Source organism: Artemia sp. Qi Xiang Cuo, chromosome 16, assembly GCF_049724085.1.
Source record: "Artemia sp. Qi Xiang Cuo chromosome 16, ASM4972408v1, whole genome shotgun sequence".
NCBI lineage: Eukaryota > Metazoa > Arthropoda > Branchiopoda > Anostraca > Artemiidae > Artemia > Artemia sp. Qi Xiang Cuo.
In genome coordinates, this window is record NC_142809.1 from 39,746,357 (window position 1) to 39,759,753 (window position 13,397).

General features: G+C 37.1%; 1 protein-coding gene and 1 pseudogene across 1 annotated transcript in view; both read right to left on the reverse strand.

Moving 5' to 3' along the window:
- The window catches only part of LOC148942892 (uncharacterized), a 152,602-nt gene that overhangs the window by 19,128 nt on the left and 120,077 nt on the right, over positions 1–13,397 (reverse strand). The window lies entirely within an intron of this gene.
- LOC148942893 (uncharacterized) lies at positions 6,694–8,113 on the reverse strand (annotated as a pseudogene).

Sequence of the window (13,397 nt, forward strand, 5' to 3'; positions counted from 1 at the left end):
CAAATGGAAGAATGGGCGTGGGAGGGGGATTAGTTTCCTCCAATCATTTTCTACTATTAAAAAGGGCATCAGCCCTTTTTATTTTCAATCGAATGAGCCCTTTTCGAAGCTCCTACGACAACTCCTTCAATACAAAATGCCCTGGTCTAAACAACAATAACAACAAAAAATAATACATTATACCCGCATCGATCTTTACTATAAAAATGTCAAGCCTTCCAATCACTTTCGACTATTAAAAAGGGATCTAGGCCTTTCGATTTCCAATCGAATGAGCCTTTTTTGAGTTTCAATTACAACGCTTTCTATGAACACCTTATATGCCCCCAGGGCATAAATTACAACCCTTACCCTAAGGGCTCTGAGGATGGTTGTCATCCTCTAAGACCTAATTTCAAGAACTTTCAACTTCGTTAAACAAAATGGATATCACAAAATTTTATTGGATGTGTCTGAGAAAATGGTGGGCGTGAGAGGGGCGTTAGTCTTTCTCCAATCACTTTTAAATATTAAAAAACGCACTAGCCTTTTCAATTTCCAATCAAATGAGCCCTTTTGAAGTTTCTGCGACAACGCTTTCAATAAAAACCTTATACGCCCCAAGGGGATAACTTACAACACTCGCCCTGAGGGATGAGGGGGGGGGTGTCATCCTCAAAGACCTAATTTCTCGAACTTTCTACTACGTTGAACGAAATAGCTGTCTGAAAAAGTTGATTGGATGTGTTTGGGGGAATGGTGGGAGTGAGAGGGGGGTTAGTTACCCTCCAATCACTTTCAACTAAAAAGGGCACTAGCCCTCGCAATTTCCAACTGTATGAGCACCTTTTCAAGTTTTTACGACAACTCTATAATTAAAAAACCTTATATGCCCCCAGGGCATAACTTACAACCTTTGCCCTGGGGACTCAGGGGGTTTACCATCCTTAAATACATAATTTCCAGAACATTCAACTACGTTGAACCAAATGTACGTTGAACTATAATTCAACTACGATGAGGGGGGTTAATTACTCTCCACTCACTTTCGACAATTAAAAAGAGCAATTTCAATTTCCAATCTAATTAGCCCCTTTTGAAGTTTCTACAACAACTTTCTATGTAAACCTTATATGCCTCCTGGGGCATAACTTACAACCCTTGCACTGAGGGCTCTGATGGGGTGACAATCCTAAAATACCTAATTTCCAGAACTTTCGACTACGTTGAACAAAATGAATAGCTTAAAATTTTGATTTGATGTGTATGAGAAAACGGTGGGCGTAAGAGGAGGGTAAGTTGCCCTTCAATCACTTTCGACTATTAAAAGGCCATTAGACCTTTCAATTTTCAATTGAATGAGTCCTTTTTGATGTTTTTACAGCATCGCTTTCTTTTAAAACCTTACATGCTCCCAGGGCATAACTTACAACCCTTGCCCTAAGGGTTGTGGGGGGATGGTTTGTCATCCTTAAAAACCTAATTTCCATATCTTCCAACTACGTTGAATAAAATGGCTATCTAAAAATTTTGAATGGATGTGTTTTGGGAAATGGTGGGCGTGAAAGGAGGTTTAGTTGCCCTCATATCACTTTAGACTAATAAAGACGGCACTGGCCCTTTGAATTTCCAAACAAATGAGCCCTTTTTCAAGTTTCTACGAAAAAGATTTCAATAAGAACCTTATATGCCCCCAGGGTATAACTTATAACCCTTGCCCTGAAGACTGTAGTGGGAGTGTCCTGCTAAAAGGTATAATTTCCTGAAGTTCAAACTGCGTGGAGCAAAATGAGTATATAAAATTTTGATTGGATATGTTTGGGGAAATGGTGGGCGTGGAAGGGGCGTTAGTTGCCTTCCAATCACTTTTGACTATTAAAAAGAGCACTAGCCATTTCTGTTGCCAATCGAATGAGCCCTTTTTGAAGTTTCAACTGCGACGCATTCTATAAAAACTTTATATGCCCCAAGGGCATAACTTACAATCCTTTCCCTGAGGGCTGTGGGGGAGTATCCTCCTTAAAAACATAATTTCTATCTTGGAATCCACAACACTGAACAAAATGGCTATCTAAAAATTTTGATTGGATGTGCTTGGGGTAAACATGGGCGAGAGTGGGGGGCTAGTTGCCCTCAAATCACTTTCGAATATTAAAAAGAGCACTAGACCTTTAAAATTTCCAATCTAATGAGCCTTTTTTCAAGTTTCTACGACAAAGGTTTCAAAACTAATTTATAAAACTTAAAACTACGTTGAATAATGTGGCTATCTCAAAATTTTGATTGGATGTGTTTGGGGAAAGGTGGGCGTTAGTTGCCCTCCAATCACTTTCGACTATTAAAAAGGGCAATAGCCCTTTGAATTTCCAATCGAATGAGCCTTTTTTGAAGTTTCTACGACAACGCCTTCTATAAGAACCTTATATGCCCCCAGGGCATAACTTAAAACCCTTGCCCCTAGGGTTGTGGGGGAGAGTCTTCCTCAAAACATATTTTTTGTATCTGGAAATCAGCTACGCTGAGAAAAATGGCCATCTCAAAATTTTGATTTGATGTGTTTGGGGGAATGATGGCATGGGGGGGGGGCTAGTTGCCCTCTAATCACTTTCGACTATTAAAAAGGGCACTGGCCCTTTGGATTTCCAATCGAATGAGCCTTTTTTGCAGTTTCCACGACAACGCCTTCTATAAGAACCTTATATGCCCCCAGGGTATAACTTAAAACCCTTGCCCCAATTGTTGTAGGGGAGTTTCCTCCTCAAAAACATATTTTCTATCTGGAAATCAACTGCGCTGAACAAAATGGCTATCTCAAAATTTTGATTGGATGTGTTTGGGGGAATGATGGACGTGGGGGGGGGGACTAGTTGCCCTCCAATCACTTTCGACGATTAAAAAAGGCACTGGCCCTTTGAATTTCCAATCGAATGAGTTTTTTTTGAAGTTTCTACGACAACACCTTCTATAAAAACCTGATATGCCCCCAGGGCATAACTTAAAACCCTTGCCCCGAGGGTTGTGGGGGAGTGTCCTCCTTAAAAATCAACTACGCTGAACAAAATGGCTATCTAAAAATTTTGATTGGTTGTGTTTGGGGGAATGATGGGCGTGGGGAGGCTAGTTGCCCTCCAATTACTTTCGACTATTGAAAAGGGCACTAGCAACTCCAATTTCCAATCGAATGAGCCCTTTTCGAAGTTTCTACGACAACTCCTTCGATACAAAGTGTATCGAAAAATAATACATTGTGCCCACATCGTTCTTTACTTAGGCAGCGCCATTGCGCTGCCTATGAAAAAATCCTTAGCTTCATTCTAATCTAGCTTCTTAATATAACTAATTGATTTGGTAATAATCTCTAAATTTTGACGTGCCAGTTCTGCTCCTTTATCATAAAAAGAATCCTTAGCTTTGTTCGATTCTTGCTTTGTCGATAATCAGCGGTTCCAAACATGACAAACATTTTATAGCGCGTAATTAGACCCTGAGCATATGCATCAGAGCCATAGATAGACTGAGCATATAGGTCAGAGTTATAGTTTCAGTTACCACTTGGTTTTTGATCCAAAATATTTGTCATTACGCATGCGCAAAGGCGGGGTGATGAACCTTGCGTGGTTTTAAATCTGTTTCAAAGATTTTCAATGGGGAGTATAGGACTTTTCACTACTGAATTTTACCTTTACTGTTATCAGCAGAAAAAAGGCATGACAGAGAGATGAACAGAAAATTTTGTTTTGTCCGTAAAAAACTATATATATTGACAGAGAATTACTCGAATGCTGCAAATTTGACGAAAATGTGAATCAGATGCACGAATTCTCTGTTCTAATGACAGATTACGTGAACGAGGCTCTTAATTCATTTCATGCCCAGTATTTTGTACTTGTTTAAAGCAAACGTGAATTACCATGAGCTTTGAATTGCACGGGGGTTTGGAACTAGACACTGATTTTGGAAACGATGCGCCACCCGAGTGTTTTCTGCCACATGAGGGAGTTCTCTACACTTTAAACACCTCTCTACTAATCAATAATTGTCGATAAAAATTTATTCAAACATGCCATTAGTCTGTAAAAGTGATGAATCGTCGACCCAAGTTTTCATGCAAAATGAATTTCTTGTCATTTTCATTGGACAAACAGAAAATTTGTCCCGGCTCAATTTGTCTCGTCTGAGCCTTAGGCAGGGCTCAGACGATTGTAATAAGCGACCAAAAACTGCATTACAAAGGTCTCTGTGCATTTGGTCTTTTCTTCAAAACTGATTATGTACAGCATTTTCATGTTTATCATGTTTGATCATGATCTTTGTCTACAAATATCATGATATTTGTCATGATCTGCAAAGCTGATCACGACAAAAGATCAAAAATAGAATCTTTTCCGCAAACCTAATATACTCAATGAACCTACTGAATTAATTTTGATTATACTGGAATTAGCAAAACTAGTTTGGAGCAATCTTCATTTCCTTATCTTGAACAGCTGCAAAATTGTGTAGCAAAATTTAGAATTTTCTGCCAAACGATTAGGAGAAAGTTCCTTTTCCAGAAATGACAGAAATAGTTTTTTCAAGTTCTATTAAGCATTCACTTCACCTTCATCTAGAAGTTGCAGCTAAAACTAAATTAAAAAGACTATTCAGCTAATCATTTGAATTTGCTTCTTTTTTTTTAAGTTTCAGGAAGTAAAGCAATGATAGACAACACTTCCCAAAATACTAGAAATGTCCCTCTCCTTTCACAATCACTGTCTGGCTGGCTTGGAGGCTAGGACACGTTCTGCGGATGAAGGCTGACAGAATTCCAAAGATCATCCTTTTAGGCAAACCATGTAGGGTCAAACTAAAAGCCAGTCGTCCCCGAATATAGGGGGATGAGGTTGTAAGAAAATTTTTTCAGGGAAACGGGGACTTCTATGGAGGGTGTAAAGAGAGATTCTTTGAATAAATTTGGATGTAAGAGGAGCGTGCGTAGCTGTGTTAAGATCAGGCGGCTTGGTGCTACAGTGAGTCAGTAGCAGCAGCTTCTCCATTAAAAATTATTGAAAAGGCCTGTTAACTTTGTCCACAGTTTTTTTTAAGGTTGCTGCTAATTTAACTGGAAATATCAAGTCTTTTTGGAAATTCTCACTGGAAATATTAGTTTGTCTACTAAGAAATATTATAGTGGACTCGTTAACTTAATCCAGGTTTCTTGACAATAAATATAAATTATTATATTCAATTTTTATTTGTTTTGAGCTTATTCTTAGCGGTTTTAACACTATTTTATTGAATCCATATAAATGATCTTCCAAAAAATGTGTATGAAATATTTTTTAGACAGCTTTCCTTGTTATAAAAACATCTATATACTCCAAAAAAATTACAAATAATCAATTTTATATATCTCAACCCGTTTGTACCTGGTCGGTTAGGCCTAAACCACAACTACAACTACTACTACAGCTACTACTACTACTAACTCACCGCAGCACCAAGCCACCTGAGGCCAATACAGCTACACACGCTTCTCCTTCATCCCAATCTATTCAAAGCCTCCCTTTTTACACCCTCCCAGAAAGTTCACATTTCCTCTATGTATTTCTTTTTGACGTCCTCCCACCCGAGACGTGGGCGACCTGCTTTTCGTTTAGCTCTAGACGGTTAGCCAAAAAGAACAATCTTCGGCAGTCTGTCATCCTTCATTTGCACAACATGCTCTAGCCATCTCAACCTTTCTTTCATTATAGCCAAAGAAAGTGGGATTGAACCACATTTTTCGTACAGCCTACTGTTTGAAATACAGTCAGGAAGCCGGGTACCCAGAACAACCTTTAGGCAATTTCTCTGGAAAACATCGAGCAAATCTTCATCCATTTTTCGGAGCACCCATGCTTACCATGCTTACCTAAGCATAACCTGGCTGCTTAAACCCAAATCATCGTCCGTACTATAATGGTTTTAGTGAATTTGCGACTATTGGCACATAAGGAATTTATCTATTTCTACTTTTCTTATTGGGTAAGTACTTATCCTAGCTTAATTATTCCATTTGACTTCTTGTAACTAATTTTTTACCTTATAAATAATTATAATGAAAATTCATCCCTTGCTGCATTTTCTATTAATAACAATTTTTAATTCCAGTCCAAAGTTTTTTTCCCCATAATTCGCCTGAAGGTGCTACCCCAACGGGCAAAGGTCAATAGATGTATAACATCTACTTAAATTCGAGAGACCAGCAGTGATTGAGCTCCCTCTAAATTTGCTAGCTTCCACTGACCTTTTTGTCGTGTTTTCGTTTTTCCAAGAAAATGTTTTTTCAAAAATTTTATTTAAACAAACATTTTTACTCAAAGATTTATTTTACTCTTCCGAAACATTTGTCCTAATTATACTTATTTATTCTTTCTACTTGTTTCATCGTAAACTTTTATTCGGAACTATAGCCTATATCCATTTTGACATTGCGTTTAATGTTTTGTAGAGGAGTTGAATTTTTCAAATCAATATACTTATCAAAAGATTTGCCTTCTAATGCTGATTGGAAATAGGGGAAATTTATTAAGTTTAGTTTATCCCGTCAAAATCTACTAGTCAAAATATTAATTACTGCATTTAAACTGTGACGTCATGTGGTTGGTATCAGAAACAGTTGGACAAATTAGTAGGCTACTTATATTACAAAGTAAAATCTGTCGTAAATATTACAACAGCAAAACACAAATATTACCAAAATTTTAACTTCAATCGCCATAAATAAAGAGTTCATGGAAATAAACATATTAACACAGCATATATAAATAATATAAAACACATTTTGGAGATGGTTGCCTCCTTCGTGTTGAACGTCATATTAATCAGTCCAGTTAAAATGTTACTGAAAAGAAATGTCGCAAATCCATTGTACTTGATAGATTTCAGTAAATATGACTCTCGAACCAGTGGCAAAGAAAAAACTGACGTGAAACCTTGATAAAAGTTAGTTGACGGTTCTTTTCGGTCCATGGTGATTTCATTTTTATTCATCAGTACTTAAAAAAAGTCAGTAAAGAAGCATAAGAATATCAGGAAAATATTGAAAGACACCATCCATAGGATATATCCCAAATCAGCCAACCGTCTTGATGGAGATCCACATATCCTTTCCAAATACCCAAGTAGCCTACAAAATCAAGAGCAATTTTACCAAAAATTAGTACTATGAGGCCATCTGTCCATTGGCATATAGTCCTCCTTTCTTCATTTAGGTATCTTCCTAGTTCAACAGCAATCCAATAACTTGCAAAAAACCCACAGATTGAAAAAAAATACCTTCACGATTAGCCCAAATGAATGTTGATCTGTCATTATCAGAAAGCAGTTGCTTTCTCAGGCAATTTTGCAAAATTGCTTCATAAATACAAAATATTAATACCGCTTTGACAAGGGGGGGGGGGAATGCAAATGAAACTATTCTTGATATAATTGGTCCCAGAATCTTTACACTTCCTAGTGTGAGAAAAAAATTCCAATGCGTTCCGTACTCTTTCACATTTTACAGATAACCTGACGATAGAATGTAGGTCGATCTGAGAAATCCAAAAACAAGTTAAATCCAAGAGCTTTTCAAGGTTTTCTTTGCTGTTTCTATTATTGATATAGCTCCATTTTTTATCTCCAGTCCGAAAATTCTATTCATAAAAACAAAATAGCCAACACCAATATCCATTAAACTATATCCTTTATCTTCAGTTTTGGCAAACCACGAAGGGAACCCTTGGACGTCAACAGCAATAATACAAATACTAGTGCACGATATGACAGCACCTCTGCAATTGATCAAAACCGTTTCTTTGCCCTGTATATAAGGTTGGTAAAATTTTGAGTAAATTGATTGATTGTGTCCTTTTGTTGAACTATAGTAATATAGTACAGAGCATGACAGAGCTGCTACTACTAGAAACACTTAGACAAATCCACCTGCATTTATAAAAAGAAAAATGAATGTAAAGACTTTTATAGGAAATTCATAGAATGACCGACACCAAAATCTAGAAGAATAGGTAGAAGTAATGTATCGGTCTGGGGCAAACAATGGGAACAGTAGACCATTTATTACTATGGATGTTACAATACTTGAGGCAATATAGCAAATTTCTAAATTGGATGACGTTATTTAAAAGACAAATACAAAACCTTGCTTTTCCAATTTTAAATTTCCAATTTCTGTTTAGTAAGAAATAAACGTAAGACTTTTCACTGAATATTAGGATGGGAAATTAATGTGAAAACTGTCAAAAGAAATAAATATTTCATACATTTGATGTAATTAAAAAGAATCAATAAAATCAGAAAAAAATTTAAGAAACTACTTAAATAAACTATTATAACGTGGTAAATGTCATTTGGAAACTAAGATAATGACGTTAGTCCTCATCTTGTATACAAAGGTGCAGTTTTTGTCGGTAATTGATTTAATATTAATTATTATGTTTTGTTAATTGCAAAAGACACTAGATTTAACAATTGCATTTAAAATGAGGTCTTACATTTCTTACACACTGTGGTCAAAGCTGGTTTACTCTATTATACGTTAAGCCTTCATTCTGTATCCTTGTGCGACATTCTTCCACATAGTAGTTCAGCTTACCACGATAATAACAATGGAATTTTTTTACATAGTCAATCCTGATTTTTATCTCGCTGCTCAAATCTGGGTTCATAGCAGATTCTATATATTTTTAACCAATCGCTGTGTGCCCTAATATTCTCTGCAGAAGGAGGTGGGGAATGTCCATAATAATTGGTGTTCAAAGCAATTACGGCCCTAAGACCATAAAACTGATCGCCAAATTCTCAAGAAGATGGACCTGGGCTCTCATCATGCCTAAATAGTTTTATTTAGGAACAAATGCTATTCACCATCCCAGCCAAGTTGTTATTCCATTACATAACCATGAAGTTCTATTTTAGACATGCAAAGTTTCTACTATTTAGGGCAAAGTCTCTCATGGTAGTAATCAAGGTGGTAAAATTTTATCATACATTTTTTTAGTGTGTGTAACCGAACCGGAGGTAACTAAACCTAAACCCAATTTAACTTGATTGATGTAAACTAAAAGATATGCCACAGCGAGAACAAGGAAAGATGTGGGTAAAAGATGAGCGGCAGTGAGAATTACAAGCAATTGCGAAAAAGCGAGTTTAAGAGCATGTCAAAAATGGAGTGAAAAAAAATTGTACTATTAGAAGACAAGCGACAGCCAAAATCAGAACGAGTCAAATAGAAAAGGGAAGAAGCAAGAAATATTACGGTAGAAGAACAACGCCATCACAATCTTCGATGCCAATAAAGTATATAACAAAACCCGGTACAAATCTACAAAGATGCCATAGACTACACAACTGTTAATTGCAAGTCATAGGGACCATTAAACTTCATTACATAGCACCCACGTATGCACGGTGCTCAGTTGTAAGCGGGGATTCACTTGATATGGCTGTCGTGGAAAAGTGGGATAGGGATGTCGTGGAATGGTGGGATATGGCTGTCGTGAAATGCAAAAACGGGATACTATTGTTGAACAAAATAACTGTCTCAAAATTGTGATTGGATGACTTTAGGGGGAGGGGGGCTGGTGGCCCTCCAATATTTTTGGTCACTTGAAAAGGGAACTAGCAAATCTAATTTCCGTTCGAATGAGCTATTACACATCTCTCTATGATACGCTTCTCTCCTTTACCATATGTAAGATTGCTCTTTTCTTAGGACTAGAAACTAAGTCTGATTGTCGCTTTAAACAGACTCTGGGTAAACCTATCTGTCTAAAAGCTCCTTCTGAACGTATTAAATTCTATTTATAAACTTTTTTTTCCAGAGTTCTTAAAGGAATAATCAATCAACTGGTAGCGTGATAAACAGAGGTGATTTAGTTCTTTCGTACTCAAAATTCGGTAACAACTGGATTTTTTTTATTAAATTCAATAAAAGATGAACATTTTTTAAATTCTAGTTACTATATTAAACCTTCGCAATGGTTCTCTTCGGATTTGGTTAATTTAATACGGTGTGTGTGTCTGTCGTTCTTAAGATGTTGCTTCTATTGTCAAAGCGCCGTTCACCAAGAAAAAGAATTATTTTAAGTTTATGGCTACTGAAACTCTAAATGAATAAATTACACTTGAATCATTAGTTAAAGCTTGGATCTATGGTGTTAGAATCTTTAGGTCTAATTTAACAGGTTACATAAATTCTGCTAATTTGGTTAGAAATGGAAGCACCAATATTACCAGTTTTATTTGATTAGTGAAGGTATTTCAAGAAAAAACTCAAAAGTTTTGAAAGTGGCCTAAAACCTGGAATAACCCCATCAATTGGTCCCAAATTTCCCAGTAATCCAAAACAAGGTAGTTTCTAGTTATTTATTGTAGATAGGAGTTAGTGCTCCTTGGATCTCGAGCAAATCTTAAACTTCAATAGGAAAGATCCTCGATTGAATCTCCCTCGACAGAAAGGACTTAAAATTATTAGTCTGACAATATTATTTCCCCTTTCCCTAGCCTCTCTGTATACCATCAAGACCACCTATCTGTATCTACAGCTATTGAAGGATCAAGGAAATGAAAGAACAAGCAAAAGGGGATAAGACTCTCTTCCGTATAACGTTAGAGAATCCACAAGGAGATAAGCAAAACTATTGTCTAAGAAATTCCAATTTCTGCTTGTGACCTATTTTATAAATACTGTGCTTTAGTTCCATGAAACACTAAATTGAGAAAAAGCAAACAACGAATAATTTGTATTCCCCGTTGGGGTTTCCCGCCTTAAACCCTAGGTTATTGTAAGCTTGTTCCACCAATTATGTGCTTCTGGGAAGACTCTCACTTGAGTTATTAGATTTAATTAATCGTAAAGTATTTTCATCCTTTACAGACCAGGCCTTAACTAAAAGGAACTATAAAGACGAAATTATGAGACCCACAACCAAATGGACTAAAAAAAAATAACAAGAATCTTGAGTTATTTACAAGGGCAATCTCCACCCTTTGCTATAATCTAATCAATTTTAATTAGATCAGGTATTTCTTAATTGATCAGAACAAATTCAAGGGGCTACCTTGAACCATTCGCAAGGCTCAAACCTTTAGTAAATCAACAGGGCAAGTTTCTAAGGGGGAAAATACCGCTCTAACTAAAGTAAGGGCCAAAAGGGCTAAAAAAATTGAATTGATAACTTAATTCAACACAGACATAGGATATTCTGGGATTTAGCCGAAGTGACAGAAAAGTTTCACAATTTTATTTTATCTGAATATTAGATTCATAGAAATTTACAGCAAAACAAATCAGTGTGGATAGAGTTTTGACTGCAAATCCTGAAGACAAAGCTCCCAGAGAGAACACTTTGAGAAGACAATAGTCTTGAAGCTAAGTTTAGGCTAGACTAACACAAGAACTTTTCTTTAGTTGTGATACTTACAAAAGAACAAACAAATGAAATAAATGGTCTTTTCCCAAATTATTTGAAAAAAACTACGTTTTCTAAAGAGTTAAAGAGGCTGAGTCACAAGTTCGAACTTTAAAACGTACAGGGATTAGGAGGTGAAGTTGGGGGGCTACCGCCACCCAAAACCCCGCTTTTGCAGCCTCTTTTGTTAATTTTTTTTAAGTCCTGTAGCCTGCAATCAGTTGGTCGTACCAAGTTCATTACATTATAGCTTGTTGTCGGTTAGGGAAAAATCTCCTGTACAAAATCCAGCAAACAGGTTCAGTACTGTTTCTAATCAAAGAGATGCAATAGGATGTTCTTACGGTAAAAAATTCAAGCAGACTTCGTTCGTGTTGCAAAGCATTTCTTTGCAAGGGAAAAAGCGGGGGTTGAGGGGGGCGGGAGACCCCCAAAATAAAAATCTTAACAAAAGAGGCTACAAAAGCGGGGGGTTTGGGGGGCGCAAGCCCCCCAACTGTACCTCCTAATCCCTGTACGTTTTAAGGTTCGAACTTGTGACTCAGCCTCTTTAACTCTTTAGAAAACATAGTTTTTTTTCAAATAACTTGGGAAAAGACCAGTTATTTCATTTGTTTATTCTTTTGTAAGTATCACAACTAAAGAAAAGTTCTTGTGTTAGTCTAACCTAAACTTAGCTTCAAGACTATTGTCTTCTCAAAGTGTTCTCTCTAGGAGCTTTGTCTTCAGGATTTGCAGTCAAAAATCTATCCACACTGATTTGTTTTGTTTTTTGTCTAAGAAAACTAGATGGCGTCTAGTTTGTGAAATCACACGCTAGATAGGGAATGTAATCTTTGTATGTCTGGAAATACAAAGGATCGTTAATTCAACTAAAATTACGATGGTAGAAGTACTGATGTTCCCCATCATATTCTCTGACGATATTTTTGTTGGCTCGGCAACAGAAAAAACCCAACGGTTTTTTTGTCAAAGTCTCTGCAATCTATTTTCGACGCAAGCAAATACAAAAGTGGCAATTGACAAAAGAGACTGCAAAAGCGGGGGGTTTGGGGGGTGGCAGCCTCCCAACTGTACCTCCTAATCCCTTTACGTTTTAAGGTTCGAACTTGTGACTCAGCCTCTTTAACTCTTTAGAAAACATAGTTTTTTTCAAATAATTACCCAATGCAATCGGTTTTGGTACTATGTTTTTCATACCTTGAAGTACTTGTACTTGTGGCGAGGCACAGACTGTTCAGCCCTACTTGCCACCCAGGATATGATGGACCATATTCTGCCACTGACTTCGGTCTTCTGTTTGGGGGCGGATGATTTTCAACCACGATTTATCCCAATTGCGTCCGTACTTCCTGAAACCTCCCAAAGGCTCGAGGTTGTTCTTCATTGTGACATTCCGAGACTTAGTTTGGCCACTTTGCCGTTACTTCCAGTGGGGGAGGGGCTTAAATTCAAGGGACTGACGGGTCAGGTACTCACTAGAGCACCGCATAACGTGCCCAAACCATCTGAGCCTTCTGGTCTTGACGATAGCGAATAATGAATGCTTCTGATTGCACATTTGCATTAGTAGCTCATTGCTTATCCTTTGGCTAAGTTTGAGGTTACAGATGGCTCTTAGGCACTTCCGGTCCAAGATGTTGAGTGGACGTTCTTCCTCTGCCTTTAGTGGCCAGGTTTCGCATCCATACAGCAGGATAGAGCGAATACACGACACGTGGACTCAAAGCAGTCGATGAAACTTACATCAATGCTTAACAAGGAAGTCACCTCTTAAAAGTGTTATAAATAATTATCAAAACGTGTCTTGGGTATCATCCATTCAGAAGCCAATTTAGCCAAGTCCCCTAATCACATTTTATGAGTTTTTAGCGGTAAAGTACTGGATTGGCTTCTTTATTAATACAGGCTATTAAAGAAAGAATCCGAGGACTAATGCCACAAGTGATTAAACAACTTTTAAGTTGACTTTGTTTTGTGAAT